The sequence below is a fragment of the Staurois parvus genome, unplaced genomic scaffold (genome assembly GCF_062004578.1).
Source record: "Staurois parvus isolate SC_StPar_1 unplaced genomic scaffold, SC_StPar_1.0 ptg000184l, whole genome shotgun sequence".
In the NCBI taxonomy this organism is placed as follows: Eukaryota; Metazoa; Chordata; class Amphibia; order Anura; family Ranidae; genus Staurois; species Staurois parvus.
In genome coordinates, this window is record NW_028317980.1 from 2,438,197 (window position 1) to 2,451,948 (window position 13,752).

A 13,752-nucleotide genomic window follows, 5' to 3' on the forward strand; every position below is an offset into this window, starting at 1 on the left:
AAACTGCATCCCGGGGCCCTTTGCTTGTTTTTATCCAGCCCTAGGGTCCATAATTCCTCCCACTAACACCAATGAAGGGGCACAATTCCTCCAACTAATACCAATGATGGGGCACAATGTCTCCCAATGATGCCAACAATGGGGCACAATGACACCAATGATGGAGCAAAATATTTCCCAATGACGCCAACAATGGGGCACAATGACACCAATGATGGGGCACAATTCTCAGTGACAATCACAATGGGGCACAATTCCTCCCACAGACACCAATGATGAGGAACAATTACTCTCACTTAAAAAAACAAGGTGCATTTTTTTTCCCACTGATGACAGGACATTTATTACTCCCAATGGCTACAGTCTGGCCCCCTAATGTCTGGAAGACAGTAAACTGGGCATTTGTTTATAAAGGTTGGAGACTCCTGTTCTAGAGTAATTGTACAGGTATGCTATATGCAGAGCTTTTTTTCTCTGATAATAGGTGTGGGTACTCCCCCTTTCCGAGTCGCCCCTACCCACCTCTAAGCACTGTCCCCTCATTCCAACCCCTATCAATCTCCCAGTACCAACTGTTTTAGAGAATACATACTCTTTTAGAATATATATATATATATATATAAATAAATAAAACCATGGGCAACAATATTGGCACTTCTGCATTTCTGTCGGATAATATGCCACTTCACCCAGAAAATTGTTGCAATTACAAATGTTTAGGTATTCTCATGTTTATTTCTTTTGTTTGTATCGGTATGGCACAAAAGAGTGGAGAAACAAAACCTAAATCTGCCACATTCCACCAAAAACTCCAAATATAGACTGGATACAATTTTTGGCACCTTCTGAAAATTGTAAGAAATAATTGCATTTCAAGTTTGTGATGTTCCTGTAATTTGTGATTAAATTCACCTGTATCAATTAGCAGGTTCTGACAATATAGAAATCACATCGGCAACCAGTTAAAATGGTGAAACATTGACTCAAACTTTCTGTTTTGTGTCCCTGTGTGGCATATGGAGCATGGAGAAGAGAAAGAGCAGAAAAGAATTGTCTGAGGATTCAAGAACAAAATTGTGGAAAAGCATGGACAATCTCAAGGTTACAAGTCAATCTCCAGAGATCTTAATGTTCCTGTGTCCACTGTGCCCAACATTTTCAAGAAGTTTACAGTCCATGGCACTGCAGCTAATCTCCCTGGACATGGATGAAAGAGAAAAATTGATCAAAGATTGTAATGAAGGATTGTTCGAATGGTGGATAAAGAGCCTCGATCAACTTCCAGACAAATTCCAGCTGACCTTTAGACACAGGGTACAACTGTGTCAGCTTGCACTATACATTGCCATCTGTATGAACAGAGAGACGCTATGGTAGGAGACCCAGGAGGACCCCACTGCTGACACAGAAACAGAAAAGAGCCGGATTGGAGTTTGGCAAAACTTACCTGAGGAAGCCAAAATCCTTTAGGGAGAATGTGCTGTGGACAGATGAAACAAAATGACAGCTTTTTGGTAAAACCTATCATTCTACTGTTTTAAGAAAAAGCAATGAGGACTTTAAAGAAAAGAGTACAGTCCCTACAGTCACACATGGTGAAGGTTCACTGATGTTTTGGGGTTGTTTTGCTGCTTCAGGCACTGGATGTCTTGACCATGTCCATGGCATTATGAAATTAGAAGACTACCAAAGAATTCTGGGGTGCAATGTCATAAAATTGGGTCTCTATCAGAGGTCATGGGTCTTACAGCAGGACAATGATCTAAAGCACACGTCAATAAGCACCCAGAAATGTTTTCAGACAAAGGGCTGGAGAGTACTGAACTGGCCAGCAATGAGTTCAGATCTCAATCCCATAGAGCTCCTGTGTAGAGCAGGGGCAGACTGACAACTCATGGGGCCCCCGGGCAATAGGGGATCATGGGGCCCCTGTGTCCTTGCCCAAACTCAAAAAAGCCTATGAAAAAGGTACCAGGGGCATCTCATGGGGCCCCCTACTGCCCCCAGGCCCTCGGGCAGTGCCCGAGTTTCCAAATGGTCAGTCCGCCCCTGGTGGAGAGATCTCAAAACAGCAGTTGGGAAAAGAAACCCTTCCAATCTGAGAGACCTGGAGCAGTTGGAGAAAAAAGAGTGCTCCAAAATTCCAGTAGAGAGGTGGACAAAACTCACTGATGGTTACAGTTGATTCCAGTTATTTTTTTCCAAGGGGTGTGCTACCAAATATCAAATTGAGGCTACCAATAATTTTGTCCAGTCCATTTTTAGGGTTTGTATCAGATTCGACTTTGTTTCTCCACATTTTTTTTTTTTTTATACCAATACAAACAAAAGAAATAAACATGAGAATGCCTAAACATTTGTAATTGCAACAATTTTCTGGGCGAAGTGGTGCATTATCTGACAGAAATGCAGGGGGTGCCAATATTTTTGGCCATGACTGTCAACGTTTTATCAATGTTAGCTTTGTAAAAATGTCCTGAAATTCTTTTTTAATTTTAATAAGCTCCTGATATCTTTCCAAAGGGCCCAATGCAATTGCATTTGAATTTTCCATGCCTGCTTTAGAGTCAAAATTCAGTAAATAACAGCCGAATTGACAGTGATTCTGGAAAATCACATTCAAAACTACTTTGAGCTAAAATTTACCATAATAACCCAAAATGAGAGAATTGCAAACATAAACCTCCGTTTCCCTTTAACATCTAAACTACTTCAGTAAGTACAGTCACCCATTTAGGAAGCGGCAGCGGCAGATCTCTTAACAACTGCAATTTTCCTACACCCCGCTTGACGTCCCCTCACTTTTTCCTAAAGGTGGTCTTCTTTCTGTTCTGTTAGTTCTTGTGATTTGCAGAGAGAGTGCAGAAAAAAAAATTAATAATAATAATGATGATGAAATTTCAATTTTAAAGTCAAATTCACAAACAGATTGTGATTCTCAGCTGACAGTCTGTTATTAGCGTGACATCATCCGGAAGCTGCTGCCAGCTGAGCATTATTCTGAAGATACTCTGTGTATCTGAACTTCGTTCTATCAGACATTTCCAGTGGTCTTTTTTTCGAGGTTCGAGCTGTTGTGTTCCGTCTTTGAACATAATCAGTATTTTTCTTTCAAATATCAAAGCTGTGCATTAAAATCAGATGCGTTTTACAGCTCAGTATGCTAGTAAGAAAAAAAAATTGCCAACCATTTGGTGCTTTTTTACCAAGATTTGTGAGTATATTTCAGCGTCTAAATTATCATCTGCCGTTGGTCGGTAGCAATCAGAAATTCCCGTTCCCAGATCACAGTAGCTGGTGTTGGGAGCACAGTATAAAGCCAGGGGCGGACTGATCATTTGGAAACTCGGGCGCTGCCCAAGGGCCCGGGGTCAGTAGGGGGCCCCATGAGATGCCCCTGGTACCTTTTTCATAGGCTTTTTTGAGTTTGGGCAAGGACGCATGGGCCCCATGATCACCTATTGCCCAGGGGCCCCATGAATTGTCAGTCCGCCCCTGGTAAGGGCTCATTCATACGTGCTTTAGACATGTGCAGTTCATTTCATTCCTCATTGAAATTTGAAGCCATTTTTCGTTATTTGGAGATTTGAATGTAACCGAATTTCCAAATTTCAATAGTAACAAACGGGTGGACTGAAAACTCATGGGGCCCCCGGGCAATAGGTGATCATGGGGCCCCTGTGTCCTTGCCCAAACTCAAAAAAGCCTATGAAAAATGTACCAGGGGCATCTCATGGGGCCCCCTACTGACCCCGGGCCCTCGGGCAGTGCCTGAGTTTCCAAATGGTCAGTCCTCCCCTGGTAACAAATTTACAAAATAACGAAATGAAACTCAAACCAAATCAGATTTGAATCAAACTCACATTGGAAATGAAATTTGATATAAAAACATGTTACTGACTATTGCTGATTTCCTTCAAAGACTATAGGGTTGATTTACTAAAGGTAATTAAACTATGCAGTTGCTCCAGAGCAGGGGTCTCCAAACTTTCTAAACAAAGAGCCAGTTTACTGTCCTTCAGACTTTGGGGTGGCCAGTCTGTGGCCATTGGGAGTTGAAATTGTCCTGGTGTCAGTGGGAGTAAACAATGCATCTTTGGTATTAGGATGAGGAGTAGTGCCCCATTGCTGGTGTCAGTGGGAGGAACAGTGCCCTATTGTTGGTGTCGGTTTGAGTGCCTCATCATTGGTAACACTGGGAGGTATAGTGCCCTGTTGTTGTTGTCAGTGGGAGAAATAGGGCCCCATTGTTGGTGTCAATGAGCCCCATTTCTGATGTCAGTAGCAGGAATTATGCCCCATTGTTGGTGTCAGTTGGAGGAATAGTGTCTTGTATCAGTGGGAGGAAAAGTGCCTCAAGAGCTGGATAAAGCCAAGCAAATTGCCGCAGTTTGGAAACCACTGCAGCAGAGCTTAGTAAATGAGCAGAAGCTCTGCTGACTTCCATAATCCAATCATGTGCAAGCAAAAGTGCTGTTTTTTTTTCTTTTCCTTGCATGTGATTGAATATTCTTGGCAAAGGGAAGTTTTACCTCATTTACTAAGCTCTGGAGCAACTGCACATGCAGAGCTCACAGCCTGTTTGCCTTTAGTAAATCAACCCCAATGTGTATTAATGTTAAAATATACCTGTCTTCAGAAATTCGAATTTCGAAAAGAATTGAACAGAATAGAATAGAAAAGAAAATAATAGAATAGATTGGGACACCTCTAAAAATCATTGCTATGTTTTAAGAACATAGCAATTTTAGATTGGAAAGGAAATACAAATGATGTACTGTAAATAATAAAATAGGTTGCACAGCCATCTTATATATACATATATACACACACATATATATATATACTGTATACATATATATACTGTGTATATATATATATATATATATATATATATATATATATATATATATATACACACACACATATATATATATACATATATATATATATATATATATATATATACACACACACATACATATACTGTGTGTGTGTGTATATATATATATATATATACTGTATATATATATATATATATATATATATATACACTGTGTGTATGTGTATATATATATATATATATATGTATATATATATATGTGTGTGTGTATATATATATATATATATATATATATATATATATATATACACAGTATATATATGTATACAGTATACTGTGTGTGTATATATATATATATATACTGTGTGTATATATATATATATATATATATATATATATATATATATATATATATACTGTGTGTATATATATATATATATATATATATATATACAGTGGGGATCGAAAGTTTGGGCACCCCAGCTAAAAATTTGTATTAATGTGCATAAAGAAGCCAAGGAAAGATGGAAAAATCTCCAAAAGGCATCAAATTACAGATTAGACATTCTTATAATATGTCAACAAAAGTTAGATTTTATTTCCATCATTTACACTTTCAAAATAACAGAAAACAAAAAAAAGGCGTCTGCAAAAGTTTGGGCACCCTGCAGAATTTATAGCATGCACTGCCCCCTTTGCAAAGCTGAGACCTGCCAGTGTCATGAATTGTTCTCAATCATCATCTGGGAAGACCAGGTTATGTCCAGGTTATGTAAAACTCAAAGGTTTTAAATGCCCAGACTCATCTGACCTTGCCCCAACAATCAGCACCATGGGTTCTTCTAAGCAGTTGTCTAGAAAACTGAAACTGAAAATAGTTGATGCTCACAAAGCTGGAGAAGGCTATAAGAAGATAGCAAAGCGTTTTCAGATGTCAATATCCTCTGTTCGGAATGTAATTAAGAAATGGCAGTCATCAGGAACAGTGGAAGTTAAAGCAAGATCTGGAAGACCAAGAAAAATATCAGACAGAACAGCTCGCAGGATTGTGAGAAAAACAATTCAAAACCCACGTTTGACTGCACGATCCCTCCAGAAAGATCTGGCAGACACTGGAGTTGTGGTACACTATTCCGCTATAAAGAGATACTTGTACAAATATGGTCTTCATGGAAGAGTCATCAGAAGAAAACCTCTTCTACGTCCTCAACACAAAAATCATCGTTTGAACTTTGCAAATGAACATATAGACAAGCCTGATGCATTTTGGAAACAAGTTCTGTGGACCGATGAGGTTAAAATTGAACTTTTTGGCCGGAATGAGCAAAGGTACGTTTGGAGAAGAAGGGGCACAGAATTTAATGAAAAGAACCTCTGTCCAACTGTTAAGCATGGGGTTGGATCAATCATGCTTTGGGGTTGTGTTGCAGCCAGTGGCACAGGGAACATCTCACGAGTAGAAGGAAAAATGGATTCAATAAAATTTCAGCAAATTTTGGATGGTAACTTGATGCCATCTGTGAAAAAGCTGAAGTTAAAGAGAGGATGGCTTCTACAAATGGATAATGATCCTAAACACACCTCGAAATCCACGGGGGATTACATCAAGAGGCGTAAACTGAAGGTTTTGCCATGGCCTTCACAATCTCCTGACCTCAACATAATTGAAAATCTATGGATAGTCCTTAAAAGAGCAGTGCGTGACAGACAGCCCAGAAATCTCAAAGAACTGGAAGACTTTTGTAAGGAAGAATGGGCAAAGATACCTCAAACAAGAATTGAAAGACTCTTGGCTGGCTACAAAAAGCGTTTACAAGCTGTGATACTTGCCAAAGGGGGCAGTACAAGATATTAACTCTGCAGGGCGCCCAAACTTTTGCAGATGCCATTTTTTTGTTTTCTGTTATTTTGAAAGTGTAAATGATGGAAATAAAATCTAACTTTTGTTGACATATTATAAGAATGTCTAATCTGTAATTTGATGCCTTTTGGAGATTTTTCCATCTTTCCTTGGCTTCTTTATGCACATTAATACAAATTTTTAGCTGGTGTGCCCAAACTTTCGATCCCCACTGTATGTATATATATATATATATATATATATATATTGTGTATATATATATATATAGTGTATATACATATATATATACTGTATATATACTGTATATATATATATATATATATATACTGTGTATATATATTGTGTATATATATATATATATATATATATATATATATATATGTGTGTGCGTGTGTGTGTGTGTGTGTGTAATTTTTGTGTGTTAAGTGACAAAGTGACGTTTACCTTCAAATCCAATAGGTAGATAGGGCAGAAAGGGTCCCAGCCATAATTGTTCCCCTCTAACAGTGTTGCTTCTGCAGGCCCTCATCTTTGTGACAAGGGTAAGAACACTCAGATTAGGTGACTGTCATTTCAAGTCTATGGGCTGCTGAAGATAATCCAGCAGTGCTGGCTAAAGGAGATATAAAATGGCTTTGCAAAAGTGGCAATAACTTTTTCTTTTTTTTTTTGCAGGCAATACATGAATAATTCACCAGGGAAATGCTTTGCAATGTGCAATCCATCTGTGAATGTAATGCCACCTTTATGATGTTTTTCTTCATTAAGCATCGTTCTTGTTTTAAAGTTCAACCATTTCAAGTAGAGAATGCAGAAGTGCCAAGCACTTGGGCGTTAATTCATTTTATTGGCCAGAATAATAAAAACAGTTCTCCCCCCCCCCCGTTGGAGATGCTCGGCATGGCAATCACCGGGCATCGGTGAGTAATCACTGGCTGGGACCCGGTGATTGACAGCCAGGGGCGGACTGACCATTTAGGCAATCGGGCCCTGCCTGAGGGCCTGGGGTCAGTAGGGGGCCCCATGAGATTCCCTGGTGCCTTTCATAGTCTTTTTTGAGTGTGGGTGAGGTCACAGGGGCCCCATGATTTCCTATTGCCCGGGGGCCTCATGAGTTGTCAGTCTGCTCCTGTTGACAGCTGAGGCCCCGAATGGCGGCACGGTTGGGTGCACGTGCTCCCTACCCAGAAATGCAAAATCATGTATATATATGTGATTTTCTGCACCTGTACCACCCTGTAGCAGTACTTCTGCTATACGGCGGACAGGAAGCAGTTAAAGTAGCAGAGTTTTAAGTGCTTGCAGTCCCGCCACAGTACATTTACTGCAGCAGGTCGGCTTGTACACGAACAATCATATACCTGTATATCACGGCTTTCTTCCATGTGCACTCGGACCTGGAACACTGTGCTGTCATTCATTGCAGCACAAGCCGATCAGCAGGTCCCGGACAGTGGTTTATGACCAGGACCTACTGATCGGCTGAGCGAATGACAAAAGAGAGTTCTGTGTTGGTAAACAACACAGGGCTCTCTTCAGACAGCAGCGATGAGCTGTGTTTTTTTTCTCCCTGCAAAGCAGGGAGTAAAAACTGGCACATTGCTTAGTAAAATAGCACACAGTACACACACTTACTGTAACATTGTTAAGCACACATTTAACCCCTTGATCGCTCTAGATGTTAACCCCTTCCCAACCAGTGTCATTAGTACAGTGACAGTGTATAGCATTATCACTGTTCACTGTATTAATGTCACTGGCGATGTCATTGGCAGTTTGTCAATTCCCCCCCCAGCATCAATTAGTGTCAGATTGCCAGCCGTACTATCGCAGTCCCACTATAATTCGCTGATCACTAGTATAAAATAAATAAATAAAAATCCAGAAACTACACTATTGTTTGTAGATACTACAACTTTCACACAAACCAATCAATATACACTTATTGGGATATTTTTTTTTATCAAAAGACAGGTAGCATAATACATCGTGACCCAAATGTATAAAGAAATTATTTTTTTTTTATTGGATATGTTTTAGAGCTCATGTACACAGCAGCTGATAAACTCACATATAGGAACTGTTCAGCGTTCAGCAGCCCCTGAACTCTCCCTAATGTTTTCCTATGTGTCCATGTACACATCTACGTTTACAGTCGTTTACAGGCATTTGAGTTTACAGTCGTTTTTCTGAATGCAGAAAACTTGCGTTCAGCAGTCAATTTTATCAGCGTTTCAAATGCAAAATGCGTTTATAAGCTTTTGCCTCTGAAACTTTTTTTTTAGCTCTTCCAGTTCCCAATGCTGTCCAGAGCCTTTTTTCTTTATGAAGAAATGCATGCAAAGCCTTTTCAAGGTACTCAGATGGACAAAACACTGAACACAGGATGTTCCTACCAAGCTTGTCACACATTGTAATAACCAATTCACACTTCAGACCTCTCCCACCCTTGGAAACAAAAGATATGTTAATCACCATTCACATCTCAAATTCCTCATGATGACCCCCTGCCAGGTGCCCTTAGTGAGTCCCTCCAGCAAACACCTTTACCACCCTTGGAAACAAAAGAAATGTTAATGAGCAACTCACACCTAATTATCTCAACACATACTGCTGTCTCTGCTTCTACTCTCTGTATTTCTCTGAAACAGTCTGAAATAGTTAATAATTTACCACTTTTAAGTGCATTCTGGACATTTGGGAGGTTCTCCTGTGCTTATCTTTAAAAAATGCTTCTCGTGCAAATATTTTGTCAACATTTTAACAAGGGGAAAAGACATAGGAAATAGACATTTCACAAACATGAGATCATAGATATTGGTATTTGCGGTAGTAATGTCCTTACAGAGAAGGGGAGAGGAGGAAAGTACTAATACAACAATATGGCATTTCAAATGGCAGAAGGTGAGCAAAAGCAGTATGCATAATTACAGACAGGATTTTGATGAATGAAGAAACATGCTACCCAGTGCTTTGTATGGGGATGGGAACATGAGAGTGTAGAATTATGCAGGATGGTCAAAAGGAGAGGGATCACAGGGGAAAAAAGGGGGGGGGGGAGACAGGTTGGGGAGGTCCAAAGGAAAGTGGGGATGGGAGGGAAGAGGTAAATGACTCCATAAATAATATTAAAAAAATGCTTCCAAACGCACATAAACGCGTTATGCAAACCCGGCTAAACAGACGTTTTTTAACCTACGTTTTCCAACAGTCAGTTTCCATCGTTCAGAAGTGTCCCGTGTACATGGAGCCTTATAGCAGAAATTTTTTTTTTCCTTCAAAATGTTGGGTCTTTTGTTTATATCTCAAAAAAAACAAAACAGTGGTGATCAAATACCACCAAAAGAAAGCTCTATTTGTGTGAAAAAAAATATTAAAATTTAGTTTGGGTTCAGTGTTGTATGACTGCGCAATCCCCAGTACAAATTAGCAAAAAATGGCCTGGTCATGAAGGGGGTAAAACCTTTGCGGAGCTCAAGGGGTTAATATACAAACAGGGGCGGACTGACCATTTGGAAACTCGGGCACTGCCCGAGGGCCCGGGGTCAGTAGGAGGCCCCATGAGATGCCCCTGGTACCTTTTTCATAGGCTTTTTTGGGCAAGGACACAGGGGCCCCATGATCCCCTATTGCCCGGGGGCCCCATGAGTTGTCAGTCCGCCCCTGTATACAAACCTGCACAAAAATCATAAATGAACGAGCATTTGGGCTGTTGCATAATTCTGTTTCTATCCGATTTCTTTACCACCTTCAGGGCACTTTACAGGAAAAGTTGAATATTATCATCGTAATAAGTTACTGTGATAGTTTGTTGAGGTTAAACACCAGCCTTCCCGAAAGGGTTGCAAGCAACAAATTTAGGATCTGAGGATCCGTCTTGAATTGTTTTGGACTTCCTCACGGCAAAGTGTTAATTCCTGTTGGAGTCAACTGTAAAATGATGTATGCGTGGAGTAAGGAACCTCGGCCAACTCTCGAGGGACACCTTTCCTTACTGAAGCCTTTCAAGCTGCCTCCAAGTTCTAGAACATCAGACAGATGCTCTCTGGAGACGGGTGGCGAGAACAGAAAAGGCTGTGGCACCGCGTCTACAAACTCGCATTAAAAAGATCCACTGTTCTCAAAGCAAATAAAATGAAAAAAAAAAAAAAAAAAAACCTAATACATAAATTTCAGATACAGTAATCTGATATGAATAAAAACATGTTGGTTCAATGTGGAGCCGTTCTATTCGACAGAAGGAAAACCATCGTAGAAGATGAAATACCATCATAGAACAATGGCTTACTTGAAAGCATTTTTGCATTTGAAATTATTTATAAATGTAGTAATAATAAAAAAAAAAATAAAACAATATTACAATGGGGTTTTTTTTACAGCGTTGGCTTCCATCTTGTTTAGCCGGCTCTTATATTTTACATTGCAGGAAAGATACTGCTGTGGGAAGGGTTTGATTACAATGGTTTTTTTTTCATCCAGCCCACGACTAAATCCAAAATGAAGGCCCCATTCACACGTAGCATGTTCCCACTTGTGGTTTTTTTGTGCATTTTTTACATGTTAATGTGCGTCACGCCTAAGAACCTTGCATCACGCTGCAGAACCTTTTTGGTTATGGAGCGCCAGGTGGCCGGCGACCAAGCCTGTTTTTTTTTTTGTTTGCATGGTGGCCGGCGACCAAGCCTGGTTTTTTTTTTTTGTTGCATGGCGGCCGGCGACCAAGCCTGTTTTTTTTTTTTTTGTTGCATGTTGGCCGGCGACCATCGCGGTTTGTTTTTTTGTGCATTTTTTACATGTTAACGTGCATCATGCCGAAGAACCTTGCGTCACGCTGCAGAACCTTTTTGGTTATGGAGCGCCAGGTGTTTTTTTTTTTTTTTGCATGGTGGCCGGCGACCATCACGGTTTCTGTTTTTTTGTGCATTTTTTACATGTTACCGTGCATCACGCCTAAGAACCTTGCGTCACGCTGCAGAACCTTTTTGGTTATGGAGCGCCAGGTATTTTTTTTTTTTTTTTTTTTGCATGGCAGCCGGCGACCAAGCCTGTTTTTTTGTTTGTTGCATGGTGGCCGGCGACCAAGCCTGTTTTTTTTTTTTTTGTTGCATGGCGGCCGGTGACCAAGCCTGTTTTTTTTTTGTTGCATGGTGGCCGGCGACCATCGCAGTTTCTGTTTTTTTGTGCATTTTTTACATGTTAACGTCCATCACGCCTAAGAACCTTTTTGGTTATGGAGCTCCAGGTGTTTTTTTTTTTGCATGGTGGCCGGAGACCATCGCAGTTTTTGTTTTTTTGTGCACTTTTTACATGTTAACGTGCATCACGCCTAAGAACCTTGCGTCACGCTGCAGAACCTTTTTGGTTATGGAGCACCAGGTGTTTTTTTTTTTTGTTGCATGGTGGCCGGCGACCATCGCGATTTCTGGGGGGTTTTTTGTGCATTTTTTACATGTTAACGCGCATCACGCCGAAGAACCTTGCGTCACGCTGCAGAACCTTTTTGGTTATGGAGAACCAGGTGTTTTTTCTCTTGTTGCATTGTGGCCAGCGACCATCGGGGTTTCTGTTTTTTTTTTGTGCATTTTTTACACGTTAACGTGCGTCACGCTGCAGAACCCTTTTGGTTATGGAGCGCCAGGTGTTTTTTCAGTATGCATTTTGGCACTTTGTAGCACTTTTCACTGTGTGACAAACGCGTGTCTTCTACCCTTGCTTGGGGTGCCATTAATAATTAGTGGCACCGCAACCCACAATTGCATCGCGTTTCCAGCACCTTTCTGAAAATACACATTTTTGCATGCTTTGTTGCATGTTTTGGAAACACCCTGGTGTGAAGGCTGCCTTAAAATGAATTTGTCAGGTATTTCAAATTTTTATGCCCATTTTAGTGCATTGCATGTTAAAGTGGAACTTCACTCTCTCAATCAGCATTGACTATTTGTAATCCTTGTGCTGCTAGCATTAGTAAATAGATAGGAAAGTCTATCATTTTTACTTGTTTTAATCTTTTTTTTAAATTTCTTCAGTTACTTCCTGGTTTCCATGCTTAGGCAAATGATCTCATACATGCAAGGAGCCTTCAGGAGGGGATGGAGGGTTCTCAGCTCAGCCAATGCCTGAGCTAAGGGCAGATGGGTTCCCGGAAGTAAATGTTAAATGATTTGTGTGTGTGTGTGTGTGTGTGCGCACACAGTGCTGTTCAACCTCAGGTTTCAGAAACAGAAATCCCCTCTCAGACAGTTTTCATTGGATCAAGTTTGTCCATTTGAAGATCTCCCCTTTAACCTCCCTGGCGGTATTCCTGAGTGTAGCTCGGGGTTAACTTTCAGCACCACAAGCGGTAACCCCGAGCTACACTCGGGATTACCCTGCAGCATTGCTCCGGGATCTCTTCTTCACTTACCTTGTCCTTCTCTCCCGCGATGTCCCCCCTGCAGTGTCCCCGGCCATCTCCTCTAGCCGATGCGGGCATTCGTCTTCTGGGTTCCGATCCCTGCGAGCGTCGGGACGTCCGGGGGATGGAACCGGCGGGAAATTCAAAAATTTTAAAAGTGACATTCACTAAATACACTAAAATCACATAGTAAAACATTCCTGCATCAAACCATTTCACATACATTTTGTCCCGAGTGCTTTGTCCTGCGCCCTGCCTGCATTTTTACTGTTCTTTCTGCCTGGAAACTGAGAAACGTCCATGGCGTCCAAAAAGCGCCCCTTTACGTCAAAAGCTGGTTTAGATCAGCTAGAGAACAGCGATAGTAAATCAGAACCACTTGCAGAATTGACTGATAATGATTCGTGGGGGAAATTCCTCATCAGACACTGAAAATGATTTTGCGACTTTGCTCAGCGATGTGCGAACTTGGCGCTATATTTCAAATTTCAGTATTTTGGTTTGATTATATTATTGAATTAAATGTATTATTATTATTATATTATTATTTTTATGATTATTTATTATATTATAATTTATGATTTCGTGTTTCAAATTTTATCATACCCGGGATGTTTACTACATTCTTGTTCGGACAGATTTCAGTGAGTTATT

General features: G+C 40.5%; 1 protein-coding gene across 6 annotated transcripts in view; it reads left to right on the forward strand.

Moving 5' to 3' along the window:
- LRRC4C (leucine rich repeat containing 4C) overlaps positions 1–13,752 on the forward strand; it is a 1,157,007-nt gene that overhangs the window by 657,235 nt on the left and 486,020 nt on the right. The gene's annotated exons all lie outside the window — the stretch shown is intronic.